Raw genomic sequence first — 13,330 nt, 5'->3', positions numbered from 1 at the left:
TGTCACAGAGATGGTGAAGAAACTAAACTGGCAGATGCTTGAAGATAGATGCAAACTATCCAGGGAAAACTCTATTTACAAAGTTTCAAGAACCAAATTTAAATGATGCATCTAGGAATAGACTAGAACCCCTACGTATCACCCCTGTAGGGATTGTGAGGACAAGTACAGTACCAAGTTCCATATGTGAATGGAATGGGAAGAAGCCCTAACAGCTGGTACAAGGGGAAGTACCACTCTGCCAAGCTCCTGACAATGGTTTTCAGGGTATGAAAGTACAGAGGTTGGTCAAAAATTTGAAAACACCATGAGAAACACATGCTTGAAGATAAATGCAGATGACAGCCAAGCCTGCCAGTGGTGCTGTTGTATTCAATCATAAGTGGCACCTGTGTAATCTCAACATGTTGCAAGTGCCAGTCTTGGTCAGAATAATGTTCTGTGTAATTGTGAGTGCATATGTCAGAGCTAAGAGAATTCAAATGTGGAAAAAATTTTGATGCTCACATGGAGAGTGCTCCAGTAACTGTGGGAGATGAAGTGTTTGATGCTGCAAGAGGCACCATATCAAAGATTATACCACATTCAGGAAAAGCAGAAAAAATCACACACTATGTAATAAATCAGAGTTCATGCTGAGTGATCATGACGGACTGTCATTGAAGAGGTTTGTGATGAAAATTAAGAGGGTAACAGCTGCAAAAGTCACTGCAGAACTGGAAGTCACACTCATGAACCCTGTCAGCACCAAAACAACATGAAGGGAGATCCATAAGCAGGGACCTGCACGGCAAGCTGGATAATGATGTTGATGTTAATGATGATAATGAGGAGGAGGAGGATTATGTGTTTAAAGGGACTAAACTACTGGGTCATCAGTCCCTCCATTTCAGGAGAGAAACACATAAAAAGGTGAAAGAGTGAAGAAAGTGGGGACTTTGCTGCTCCAACTATATAAGCAAGTCAGAGAGTTTCAAAAAGAACATGATAGTAGATACATAATTGGTAAAAGAAAATTGAGATAACCCAGGCAGCATTGTGCACAAGAGCATCTAAAAGCACAACGAGTTGAGGGGGGAAGAAAGTAACCTGTGGTCACATGGGGGGGTACCTGCAGCAGGAGGCGACTCTCCTTCCCCCACAACCACCCCTAACACTGAAACTGAGGGAGTATTATACTTTAGTGTAAAATCAGCTTTCCCTCAGGAAGTTCAATACTTTGGCAGTGGCTGTCTCATCATCCTCAAGCATCTGAGACAGTGAGGTAGGCAATCGGAGAGAGTGCCGCAGATCATCCAGCAGGGCGCACTGAACAAGACTACCGCAGCTGCAATGAGGAGGGTCCTCCTGATGCAGAAGGAACTTGTGAGTGAGTCTCGTGTGGCCAATGTGTAGTCTGCCCAAAACAATTACATCTTTCTAGATGTATGCCACACCTTAGTGTACCCCTTAATCGCTCTTAACTTGTTTTGGGTCATAGTAGCCTACCATTCCAATTCCCAGAGCCTCAAAATATTGCATTGAAGTTGCAATCGTAAGTCTGAGCCTGATATTCCAATGTCAAGTTGATTCCCTGTAGTGGTGTCTTTGGCTTTAGCAAGTTCATTTTGTGGAATGCCTATCTGGCTCAGTGTCCAGATGAACGTCACTGTCTTTCCAGAGCTGTAGAGGTCAACCAGTAGGTCCTGGGCATTGGCAACCGAAAGATATTTGGGATAGCACAGGGATATGCCTTTTAAGCAACTTATGGAGTCACTACAAATCAGAAAGCTCATTATGGCAAGGGATTTGACATACCGCAAAGCCTGAGATATGGCACCAAATATCCAGTTTGTACACTGCAGGCACTCAACAGGTAGGGCTTCTGGTGTCCTATTGCATGTGCAAAAATATAACTAACCCAGCAATTGATTTTCAATCCATCTGTGTAGATGCATTAGATTAATTGTGGAGGATTGAATGAAACAGGTGGCAGAGAAGGGTAGAATCAGCATCCTTCTTGGGGCCACAAAAGAGATCAATCGACGTCACAGGACAGGGTACAGACCATGAGGCATGTCAAGAGGGGGCCCTAGGAACACGGACTAAAGGAGGCTGTTGGAGGTCCTTCAGTAGAGTATCGAGCCAGATCCCATCTGGTCTACCCAGTTTTGGGCAGTGCACAAACAGTTTGAACTGTTAGCTGTGGAACAGAGTTGAGTGACATGGGTGAGTAGGCATCTGACATTGTGACTGCGTAATCAGCCAGAGGCTGTTGTTATCTAACTCAAAGCTGTGGGACACTGGCTTCCATCAGGAGGCTGTCAACATGGCTCATACAGAAGGTCCCCACTGCAAACCACATGCCAATGTGGTGAACAGGTCCAGCGAGCTCAGTATGAATAGTGCTGCTACCCATATATAACATATCCATAATCCAAGCGTGATGAAATCAGCGCACTGTAAAATCTCAGAAGAACTATGCAGTACATGCCCCACAAGGAGTTACAAGGAAAACAGAAACCATTAACTTCTTCATGCAAGTTGCCTTGATGCAGCAGACATGTTGCAGCCAAGTTATCTTTTTGTCAAATAAAATACCTAAGAATTGAAAAGTTTCAATCGCTTCAAGTCACTGGCCACCAAGAAAAATTTCTGGGAGTGGGTGCAGGGTCCAGAGTCAGCAAAAATGCACAACTCGTGTTTTTGTAGGAGAAAATTGATAGCCATGGTTCAAAGCCGAGTCATGCACTCCCCAGACAGCCCCCTGAAGTTGGTGTTCTGTGGTGTGCAGTGATGCAGAGGCATAGTGCAGGCAAACATCATTCACATATAGTGACATAGACTGTGGAGCCCACTGCATTTATGATGCCATCGATGGCCAAAGCGAACAGCATTACGCTAAGATCTGATCCCTGAGGTACACCAGTTTCCTGTACGTGTTGGTTGCTGAGAGTTGAACCTATCCACACCTGAAAAAGTTGGAGAGACAGGAAATTCTGGATAAAAATGGGTAAACTGCCCTGGAAACCCCATTCATGCAGTGTAGACTGGGCGTGATATTGCCAGGTGGTATCATACACCTTCTGCAGGTCAAAGAACACAGCAATCAGATGTTGGCAATGCACAAAAGCTTTGTGCCCTGCCGATTCCACATGAACCATGTGACTCATGGTGGACCGGAAAGCCTGAAAGCCACTATGGAGTCATGGTATATACGCTCTGGCTTCAAGGCAGTTGACTTATTTCGAATAACTTACAAGCTCACTCGTCAGAGAGACTGACCAGTAGTTAGTTAAAACATCTACATCTACATCTAAATTTATACTCTGCAAGCCACCCAACAGTGTGTGGTGGAGGGCACTTTATGTGCCACTGCATCACCTCCCTTTCCTGTTCCAGTCGCGTATGGTTCGCAGGAAGAACGACTGCTGGAAAGCCTCTGTGCGCACTCGAATCTCTCTAATTTTACATTCGTGATCTCCTCGGGAGGTATAAGTAGGGGGAAGCAATAGATTTGATACCTCATCCAGAAATGCACCCTCTCGAAACCTGGACAGCAAGCTACACTGTGATGCAGAACACCTCTCTTGCAGAGTCTGCCACTTGAGTTTGCTAAACATCTCCGTAATGCTGTCACACTTACCAAATAACCCTGTGACGAAACTTGCTGCTCTTCTTTGGTTCTTTTCTATCTCCTCTGTCAACCCGATCTGGTATGGATCCCACACTGATGAGCAAAACTCAAGTATAGGTTGAACGAGTGTTTTGTAAGCCACCTCCTTTGTTGATGGACTACATTTTCTAAGGACTCTCCCAATGAATCTCAATCTGGCACCCGACTTACCGACAATTACTTTTATATGATCATTCCACTTCAAATCATTCTGTACGCATACTCCCAAATATTTTACAGAAGTAACTGCTACCAATGTTTGTTCCACTATCATATAATCATACAATAAAGGATCCTTCTTTCTATGTATTCGCAATACATTACATTTGTCTATGTTAAAGGTCAGTTGCCACTCCCTGCACCAAGTGCGTATCCGCTGCAGATATTCCTGCAATTCACTGCAATTTTCTAATGATGCAACTTCTCTGTATACTACGGCATCATCCGCGAAAAGCCGCATTGAACTTCCCGACACTATCTACTAGGTCATTTATATATATTGTGAAAAGCAATGGTCCCATAACACTCCCCTGTGGCACGCCAGGGGTTACTTTAACATCTGTAGTCGTCTCTCCATTGAGAACAACATGCTGTATTCTGTTTGCTAAAAACTCTTCAATCCAGCCACATAGCTGGTCTGATATTCCGTAGGCTCTTACTTTGTTTATCAGGCAACAGTGCGGAACTGTATCGAACGCCTTCCAGAAGTCAAGGAAAATGGCATCTACCTGGGAGCCTGTATCTAATATTTTGTGGGTCTCATGAACAAATAAAGCGAATTGGGTCTCACACGATCACTGTTTCCAGAATCCATGTTGATTCCTACAGAGTAGATTTTGGGTTTCCAGAAATGACATGATGTGCGAGCAAAAAACATGTTCTAAAATTCTACAACAGATCGATGTCAGAGATATAGGCCTATAGCTTTGTGCATCTGCTCAACGAGCCTTCTTGAAAACTGGAACTACCTGTGCTCTTTTCCAATCATTTGGAAGCTTCCGTTCCTCTAGAGACTTGCGGTACACGGCTGTTAGAAGGGGGGCAAGTTCTTTTGCATACTCTGTGTAGAATCGAATTGGTATCACATGGGTTCTTTCTGGTTTCAGAACAAGAATAATAATACCTTCCCACCATTGAGACAGAAATTCTCCTTCTCACCAAATACAATTAAAAAGTCTGAGGGTAAGTTCATGCTGTCGGCAGAAACATGTTTGAGTGTTTGGTTGTGGGTTTTGTCAGGTCCAGGGGCCATATCCCGACACTCTGCCAAAGCACTGCAAAGCTCCCACTCACTAAAAGGGGCACTGTATGATAGAGAAAGTAAGGTGTTACCAGGTCAGGGAATGAGGATGGTAATTACTGCAAGTGGACACTTCAGCAAAGTGAGCTGCAAAACAGTTGCAAGTACCACAGGGTCAGTGCAGATGTTACTATTGACAAGGATGCCAGGAACCACTGTGGGTGGTGGATGGCTGCAAATGCGACGGAGTTTAGTCCACATTTTGGACAATGGGGTGTGGGATTGTATAGATGATACATATTGCCCCCAAGAATTCTGCTTCGTTTTCTTGATTAAAAACTGTGCATTTGATTGGAGTCTTTTAAATGCTATTAAATTATCCATTGAATGATGGCACTTGTGCCATTGAAGTGCCCTGCGGCATTCCCTTATAGCAATGGCTATATCTTCAGACCACCATGGCACTGGCAGTTGTCAGGATGAACCGGAGGAGTAGGGGATCATTGCTACTGTAGCATGAATAACAGTGTCAATAGTATCTTGTACCACTTTGTCGATATCTGTTGCATGACTGGCTGCAAAAGAGATTGTAGAAGAGAAAGCCTGCTAATCAGCTTTCCAAAGTGACCAACGTGTAACATGTTCCAGTTGTGTAAAGTAGAGAGGGAGAGATTGATAGGAAAATGGTTGCTGTCACAAAGATTGCTATGGACACACCACTGTATCAGCAGTAAGATACTCGGGCTGCAAACTGTGGGATCAGAAGTTTAGTATGTTCCATGGGCCACAATGAAAGTGTTGCAGTTCCAGTGTTGAGCACATAGATGTCTGGTTCTGAAAGGAAGTGTGCTAGTACCTGGCTTCTGCAAGACATAGTGTCACCACCCCAGAGAGCATTTTGGGCATTAAAGTCTGCCAGGAAGAGGAAGGAAGAAGGTAGCTGTTCCATTAATTCTAACAGCTCGTGATAATGGAAAGTTCCATCTGGGGATAGATAAATAACACATATTGTCATCCAAACTGATAGGTAGACACTAACGGCCATGGCCTCTTGTTTAGTGGTAAGGGGAATCTGCTCACTGAAAATATCAGAGCATATGAGGGTACAAATCTCACCAGATACTCTCTCGATATTAACACAACTGGTACAGTAGGGTCTTCAGTTTTTCTGAGCAGGGAGATGTGTTGCCACAAACCATGTTTCCTGAAGTACTATGTCAGTTATGGAATAAGTAGCCAGTAAATGACACAGTTCAGTCAGATGGTGATAGTAACCATTACAGTTCCATTGAAGGAGCATTGCAGTCAGGTCTGAGAAAGTGGTGAGTGGAAACAATGGGTGTGATTACTATGCTAGCAGGTTGCAGTCTGCCTGATTGTGTGATCTGTCATGAAGGTGCATAGGCTTGAGCTTTGCAGGGGTGGGGAGCAGAACATCCGAAGCCTCAGAAAGTATGTTATCTTTCTGCTTATCCTTCTTATCCTCATGGGATTTTGATTTCTGCAAAGATTTCCCCACTTTATCTTCTGGGAGTGAAGATGACTGTAATTTCCTTTGGCTCAGAGCCTGTGGCTGTTGGTCCTTGTCTTGAGAAGGGGCCACCTCGACAGATGTCCTCATTCCTTATGACGCCAGAGGATGACTAGGCATCTCTGGCTGCACCGACACTGTGGGAACCACTGGTGCTACAGGGGTAGGAGGCATGGGAGCTGACATTTTCTCCTCCAACTGTGGACCAGGCCCTGGAATATGATCACGGCCATGAGGTGTTGTATGAGGCCATGTCATCATGTGAGGTGTGAACTGTGAAACAACAGACACAAATTTTGAGACCATATCCCTTGGATGAAGTCTTTCAAACTTTTTCTTTGCATAAACAGGCAGTCAAGTGCTTTATACTCCTGAATTTTTATCTCCTTCTCAAACACGGAGCACTGCGGTGAACGAGGAGTGTGCAGTTTCGGAAAGTTGATACATCGAGGGGGTTGGTCATAAGATGTGCCCTCACGGGATGCTCATCCACGTGCCCAACAGATAGCCTCATTGGAGCAGCAGGAGGACATGTATCTGAACCTCGGGCACCTATAACATCTCATCGGAGGAGGAAAATAAGGCCTGACGTCATACCTATACAGCATGATCTTAACCTTCTCAGGCAAAATGATTCTGTTGAAGGCCAGGATAAAAGCTCCAGTGCCCACTCTATTATAAATGGGTGCCTTCTAGATGCGGTGAGCAAACTGGTCTCCAAGCTGTGCCAGACTAGTACGCAGCTCTTCATCTGTTTGTAGAATTAGTTCCTGATGGAAGATAACATCGTGAATTCTGTTGACCTTGTTACGAGGAGAAATGGTGACTGGTATGTCTTCTATCTTTACGTAGGCCTGGAGTGCCTGTGATAGGTTGTGTATGATGTTTTGATCAGCAAAGATCCTTTTAGCATGTTTTCTACTGCTGCAAACTCCCCAAACCAAACTTCAGTATTTCAATGATAAACAGTGTCTTCACTGTAGTGAAAGAGCTGCTGTCAGTTTGGGGACAAACCAAGAACTCAGCAAACTGTCCACTTCTGTTTCTCCTTACCTGGCTCTTGCCTTGAGGCATGATCAAGGACAGAAATGCCACAGGATTATAAATCCATGTATTAAAGCCCTGTTCTTGACTGTTGAGACACTCATGTTAGCATGACCACCATTTTCATTGTGGATCATCTACACCGATGCCACTCACTCTGGTCGGAGGCTCTCCCCATGAGCACCACCCCATCAAGGCAAAGGCAACCTGACACAGTAGCTGTTGCCCAGACCCCACTACCTCAAAGTTGATAGGCACTTACTCCTCGGCTGACATGGAGAGGTTACAGTTCAGGCATCGACAGTGCAATCCCTGCATCATCGGAGGGCTACCAACAAGAGTTTATATGTCAACACCAAGACGGACTGGTTACTGCACTGGATTCAGGTGCAGAGGTAGATCCATGTGATTGGTAGGTGCAAAATATAACAGAACACAGTTCAACACTATAAGACATCCTTCCCCAGACAGCTCACACATCTGTAAAATTTGGGAAGTGGAGGTCAAACTCAAAATGGGGGACCAGAATTTAATAAGGCAGAAAAGGTGAAGGAAAAAGTGTTTAAAAAAAGCAAAAAAAGTGAAAACCTTTGGAAGTCCAAAATAAGTCAAAATACCAAGGTAAAAATGTAACCAAATAAAAATACTCCCATTAGTCACCTCTTACAACAGGCAAGGAAGGGCCGAGGGTCTATTCTAGCCCCCAACATCATAGGGCGGGGAGGGCTGATCGTTAGTGGTGCAAATGCCTGTAACAGGAAAAGGTTGTTCAAAGCCTGGACTATCGAGCAATGGAAGAAAGTAATTTGATGAGATGATTCTTATTTCAGACTATTTCCAATTTCTGATTGAGTTTATGCCTCAAGAGTGAAAGACGATTTGGGCAGCAATATCATGGTATTCCATAGGCCTCATGGTTACTCACAAGACCTTGCAGGATTATGTGGCCATTCTTGCCAATTGGTTCAACCTCACAGTACAGTGTCTGTTCCCCTGTGGTGGTGCTGTGTTTCAAGATGACATAGCCCCATTCACGCAGCTCACATTGCCCAGAACTGATAGTGTGAGCACAAGGATGAACTGTTGCACTTCCCAAGGCCACCGTAATCACCATATCTCAATATTATTGACTCTTCATGGTCAGTTTGGGGAGAAGGTTGCATGTTTGCAATCCACTTTCATCATCGTTACCTGAACTTGCCAATATTTTACATGAGGAATGGTGTCAGATTCCCTTGGAAACCACACACAACCTGTATTTATCCAGTCCAAGATGACTGGCAGCTGTTTTCAATGGCTTCTGGTTTCCTATACCATATTAGACATGGTGGTGTATTGTGTTTTTGGTGTTTCCATAGTTTCATCCAGCCTCTGTAGGTGTAAATGATGAAGTAGATTTGTGAAGTAAAGGTACCAGACCAAGACACTACTCAACAATTTCATAATTTGGCATTTAATAAACAGTTAAAAAAGAACACGAATGGAATCACATGATAACGTGAATAGCGATACTCCAATATTTCCATCCTCGTAGGATATGTTCATTAAAATTTCACAGGTTAAGAGTATGTGAGTGCAACCTTACTAAAAGAAGGAAATTGTCCATAGGACACATCCTGAGGCATTGAGGAATCATAAATATTCTAAAGTGGAGGGTCGGGGGTACAAATAATCATAGATGGAGGCCAGGCCTTGAGTACAAGAAGCATGTTCAAATGAATGTAGGTGCAGTAGTTATGCAGAGATGAAGTGCATTGCACAGGATAGACAAATGTGGAGAGGTGCATCAGTCCAGTCTTCAGACTGGAGATCACACCACCACATGATGGTCATTTGGTGTATGTAACATTACTGAAAAATTAGGTAGAGATCATGACAAAATATGTACAGAGGATGTGCAGGTCACCTCATCACCCTCTTTTGTACATTGAGAAAGATAAAATCATTGGCAAGAGAGACATTCCAGCATGATACTGACAGATCACACAGACAACTGGCTACAGTACAGAGACTGTATGAGACGCAGGTGCTTCTGTATGGGCTACACTGTGAGACATTTGTAGGACATTTCCACTGGCTGTGATGAATAGATGGAACCACTAAAATACACACAGCAGAGTGTCCCCACAAACTGTTGGGAACAGATTACGGGAAGTGGGGTTGAGACCACAAGTTTCCATGTATCGTTAACTGCCAGCTTCTTATTATAGACAACAGAGACTTGCCTGGTGTAGAGCCATAGTCAGCTGGGACACTGAGGGGCATTCTGTGGTGCTCAGCAATTAGTCATGCTTATGTTTGTGGTGATCGGCTTGATGCCAATATGTCTATAGGTGACCAAATGAAAGGTCATAGGAAGAAGCAGTTCTCTAGACCTGCAACACTCTAATGACTGGAACCATGTATTGGTGAGCTACTTGATATGACAATATTAACAAAGAGATAGAGGGGTTGGCCAGTACTTACCTCAGCTCAGTACAGCCGATAGATACACAAAACAGAACAGAAAATTTTTATCCTAGCTTTCGGAACTTTGTTCCTTTGTCAGGGAGGAGAGAGGGGAAAAAAGGGGAATAAGGGAAAGTGGATTCCATTACTCACAACCCAGGTTATGAAGCAACAGGGGAAAGGTAAACAGGAAGGGTAGCAAAGATGGAGGCATGGGTGTCAGAGGGAAGCCAAAGATATTCTACTGTAAGTACTGTGCCAGTTTCAAACCGAAGAGGATGCATACAGAAGTAAAGAGGTATATAGTATAAAGATAAACACAACTATGTAGGATGAAAAGATGTGTGAATGGCTAAAGAGGAAAGGGAAAGAGGAGAAGACTGAAGAGAAAATGGGACTGAGGTTGGTTAACATAGGTTCAGTTCAGGGGGTTGGCGGGATGAAAGGATGTATTGGAGTGCAAGTTCCCATCTCCGAAGTTCCGAGGGACTGGTGTTGGGTGGGAGAAGCCAAATGGCACGTATGGTGTAGCAGTTTCCTAGGTCCCTAGAATTATGCTGGAGGGCATGTTCTGCTACTGGATATTGGACATCTCCTAGGTGGACAGTTTGTCTGTGCCTGTTCATGCGTTCAGCCAGTTTAGTTGTCGTCATACCAATGTAAAAGGCTGTGAGTGCAGGCATGTCAGCTGATAAATGACATGTGTTGTTTCACATGTGGCCCTGCCTTGAATTGTGTATGGTTTACCAGTAGCGGGGCTGGAGTACGTGGTTGTGGGGGGCTGCAAGGGGCAGGTTTTGCAGCGGGGTCGGTTACAGGGGTAGGAACTGCTGGGTAGAGAAGGTGGTCTGGTAATATTGTAGGGTTTGACAAGGATGTTACGGAGGTTGGGGGGGGGGGGGATGAAAGGCAATTCTGGGTGGTGTGGGGAGAATGTTGTCAAGGGATGATCTCATTTCAGGGCTTGACTTGAGAAAGTCATATCCCTGGCGGAGTAATTTGTTGATGTATTCGATGCCAGGATAATATTGGGTGACAAGGGGGATGCTTCTGTGTGGTCTGGGGTAGGAACATTGTTGTTGGATGGGGAGGAATGTATTGTTTGGGAGATCTGTTTGTGGACAAGGTCTGTAGGATAGTTGCAGGAGAGGAAAGCACTGGTCAGGTTATTGGTGTAATTGTTGAGGTATTCGTCACTGGAGCAGATACATTTGCCACGAATATCTAGGCTGTCGGGAAGGGAGCGTTTGATGTGAAATGGATGGCAGCTATCAAAGTGAAGGTACTGTTATTTGTTTGTGGGTTTGATGTGGACAGAGGTGTGGATGTGAGCTTCAACAAGACGAAGGTCAACATCCAGGAAGGTGGCTTGGGTTTTGGGGGACCAGGTGAAATTCAGATTCGAAAAGGAGTTGAGGCTATGGAGGAAATTAAGGAGTGTTTCTTCACCATGATTCCAGACCACAAAGATGTCATCTGTAAACCTATACCAGGCCAGGGGAAGCAGCTGTTGGGTCTACAGGAAAGCCTCTTCCATGCGGCCCATGAAGAGGTTGGCATAGGACGGAGCCATCCTGGTTCCCATGGCTGTTCCCCTGATTTGCTTGTAGGTCTGGCCTTCAAAAGTGAAGTAATTATGGGTGAGGATGAAGTTAAGTGTGGTAAGGAATGAGGTTTTTGGAAGATCTTCGGGTGGGTGTTGGGAGAGGTAGCGTTCAAGGGCAGAGAGACCATGGGTTTGTGGGATGTTTGTGTAAAGGGATGTAGCATCTATGGTGACAAGAAAGGTTTTAGGTGGGAGGGGAGTGGGAATGGATTTGAGGCATTCTAGGAAGTGGTTTGTGTCTTTAATGTAGGATGGGAGTCTGCGGGTGATAGGTTGGGTGTGGTGGTCTACCAGAGCTGAGATACATTCTGTTGGGGCTTTGAAGCTTGCCACAATGGGATGGCCAGGATGGTTCTCTTTGTGGATTTTTGGTAATAGGTAGAAGGTAGGGGTACGTGGCTCAGGTGGAGTGAGTAGGTCTATGGAAGCCATTGTGAGGCCTTCTGGATTTTTAGGATTTTCTGCAGCTCAGTCTGAATGGAGGGAGTGGGATCCTGGATAACAACTTTGTAGATTGAGGTGTCAGAAAGTAGACACACACAATTCAAGGCAGGGCCACATGTGAAACAACATATGTCACTTATCAGCTGACATGCCAGCACTGCACAGCCTTTTGCATTGGTATGACAACAACTAAACTGGCTGAGTGCATGAACAGGCACAGACAAATTGTCTGCCTAGGAGATGTCCAATACCCAGTAGTAGAGCATGCCCTCCAGCATAAGTCTAGGGACCTGGGAACCTGCTACACCGTACATGCCATTTGGCTTCTCCCACCCAACACCAGTCCCTCGGAACTTCGGAGATGGGAACTTGCACTCCAATACATCCTTTCATCCCACCATCCCCCTGAACTGAACCTACATTAACCAACCTCACTCCCATTTTCTCTTCAGTCTTCTCCTCTTTCCCTTTCCTATTTAGCCATTCATGCATCTTTTCATCCTACATAGTTGTGTTTATCTTTATACTATATACCTCTTTACTTCTGTATGCATCCTCTTTGGTTTGAAGCTGGCACAGTACATACAGTAGAATATCTTTGGCTTCCCTCTGACACCCATGCCTCCATCTTTGCTACCCTCCCTGTTTACCTTTCCCCTGTTGCTTCACAACCTGGGTTGTGAGTAATGGAATCCACTTTCCCTTCTTCCCATTTTTTCCCCTCTCCTCCCTGATGATGGAACAAAGTTCCAAAAGCTAGGATAAAAATTTTCTGTTCTGTTTTGTGTATCTGTCGGCTATACTGAGCTGAGGTAAGTACTGGCCAACCCCTCTATCTCTTTGTTAGTATTTGTTTCACATCTTTATATGAGATTTTCCATTAATCATTTTGATATGACAATATGACTGATTTGGTAACTGTTAAAAGGGGCCTGACTGCTTGCCAGTACGTGCCAAGAATTGTAATCCTACTGTCATACCCTTTGTGAGTGGGTTACCTAATGCCACATATGAGCAGGATAATGCAAAAACCCACACTCCAGTCCACACCACAAGTGCCCTGAGGAAAATACAGATTCTTGACTGGCCTTCTGATTTGCCACCCAGAGGGCATAAGTGGGAATTGGTGGAAAGATGTATGCTTTCATTCTTGCCTCCAACCTTTAACCATTCTAAACTGATGCTGCTCATATTTCAGGCATGAGAAGAAATTCCTCAAAGTTGACTGTCAGAGTCTGTTTGCTTCCATGACACAACAAACACAAGAATATTGGTTTGGCCATGTCAGACAGACCTCTTACTGATGCTGAGAATGGAATTAAAGTCTATCTATCAATTTAATATCTGTTATGTGATGAACAT

This window comes from Schistocerca cancellata, chromosome 9 (genome assembly GCF_023864275.1).
Source record: "Schistocerca cancellata isolate TAMUIC-IGC-003103 chromosome 9, iqSchCanc2.1, whole genome shotgun sequence".
NCBI classification, from domain to species: domain Eukaryota; kingdom Metazoa; phylum Arthropoda; class Insecta; order Orthoptera; family Acrididae; genus Schistocerca; species Schistocerca cancellata.
Note: the sequence above shows the minus strand (reverse complement) of the source record.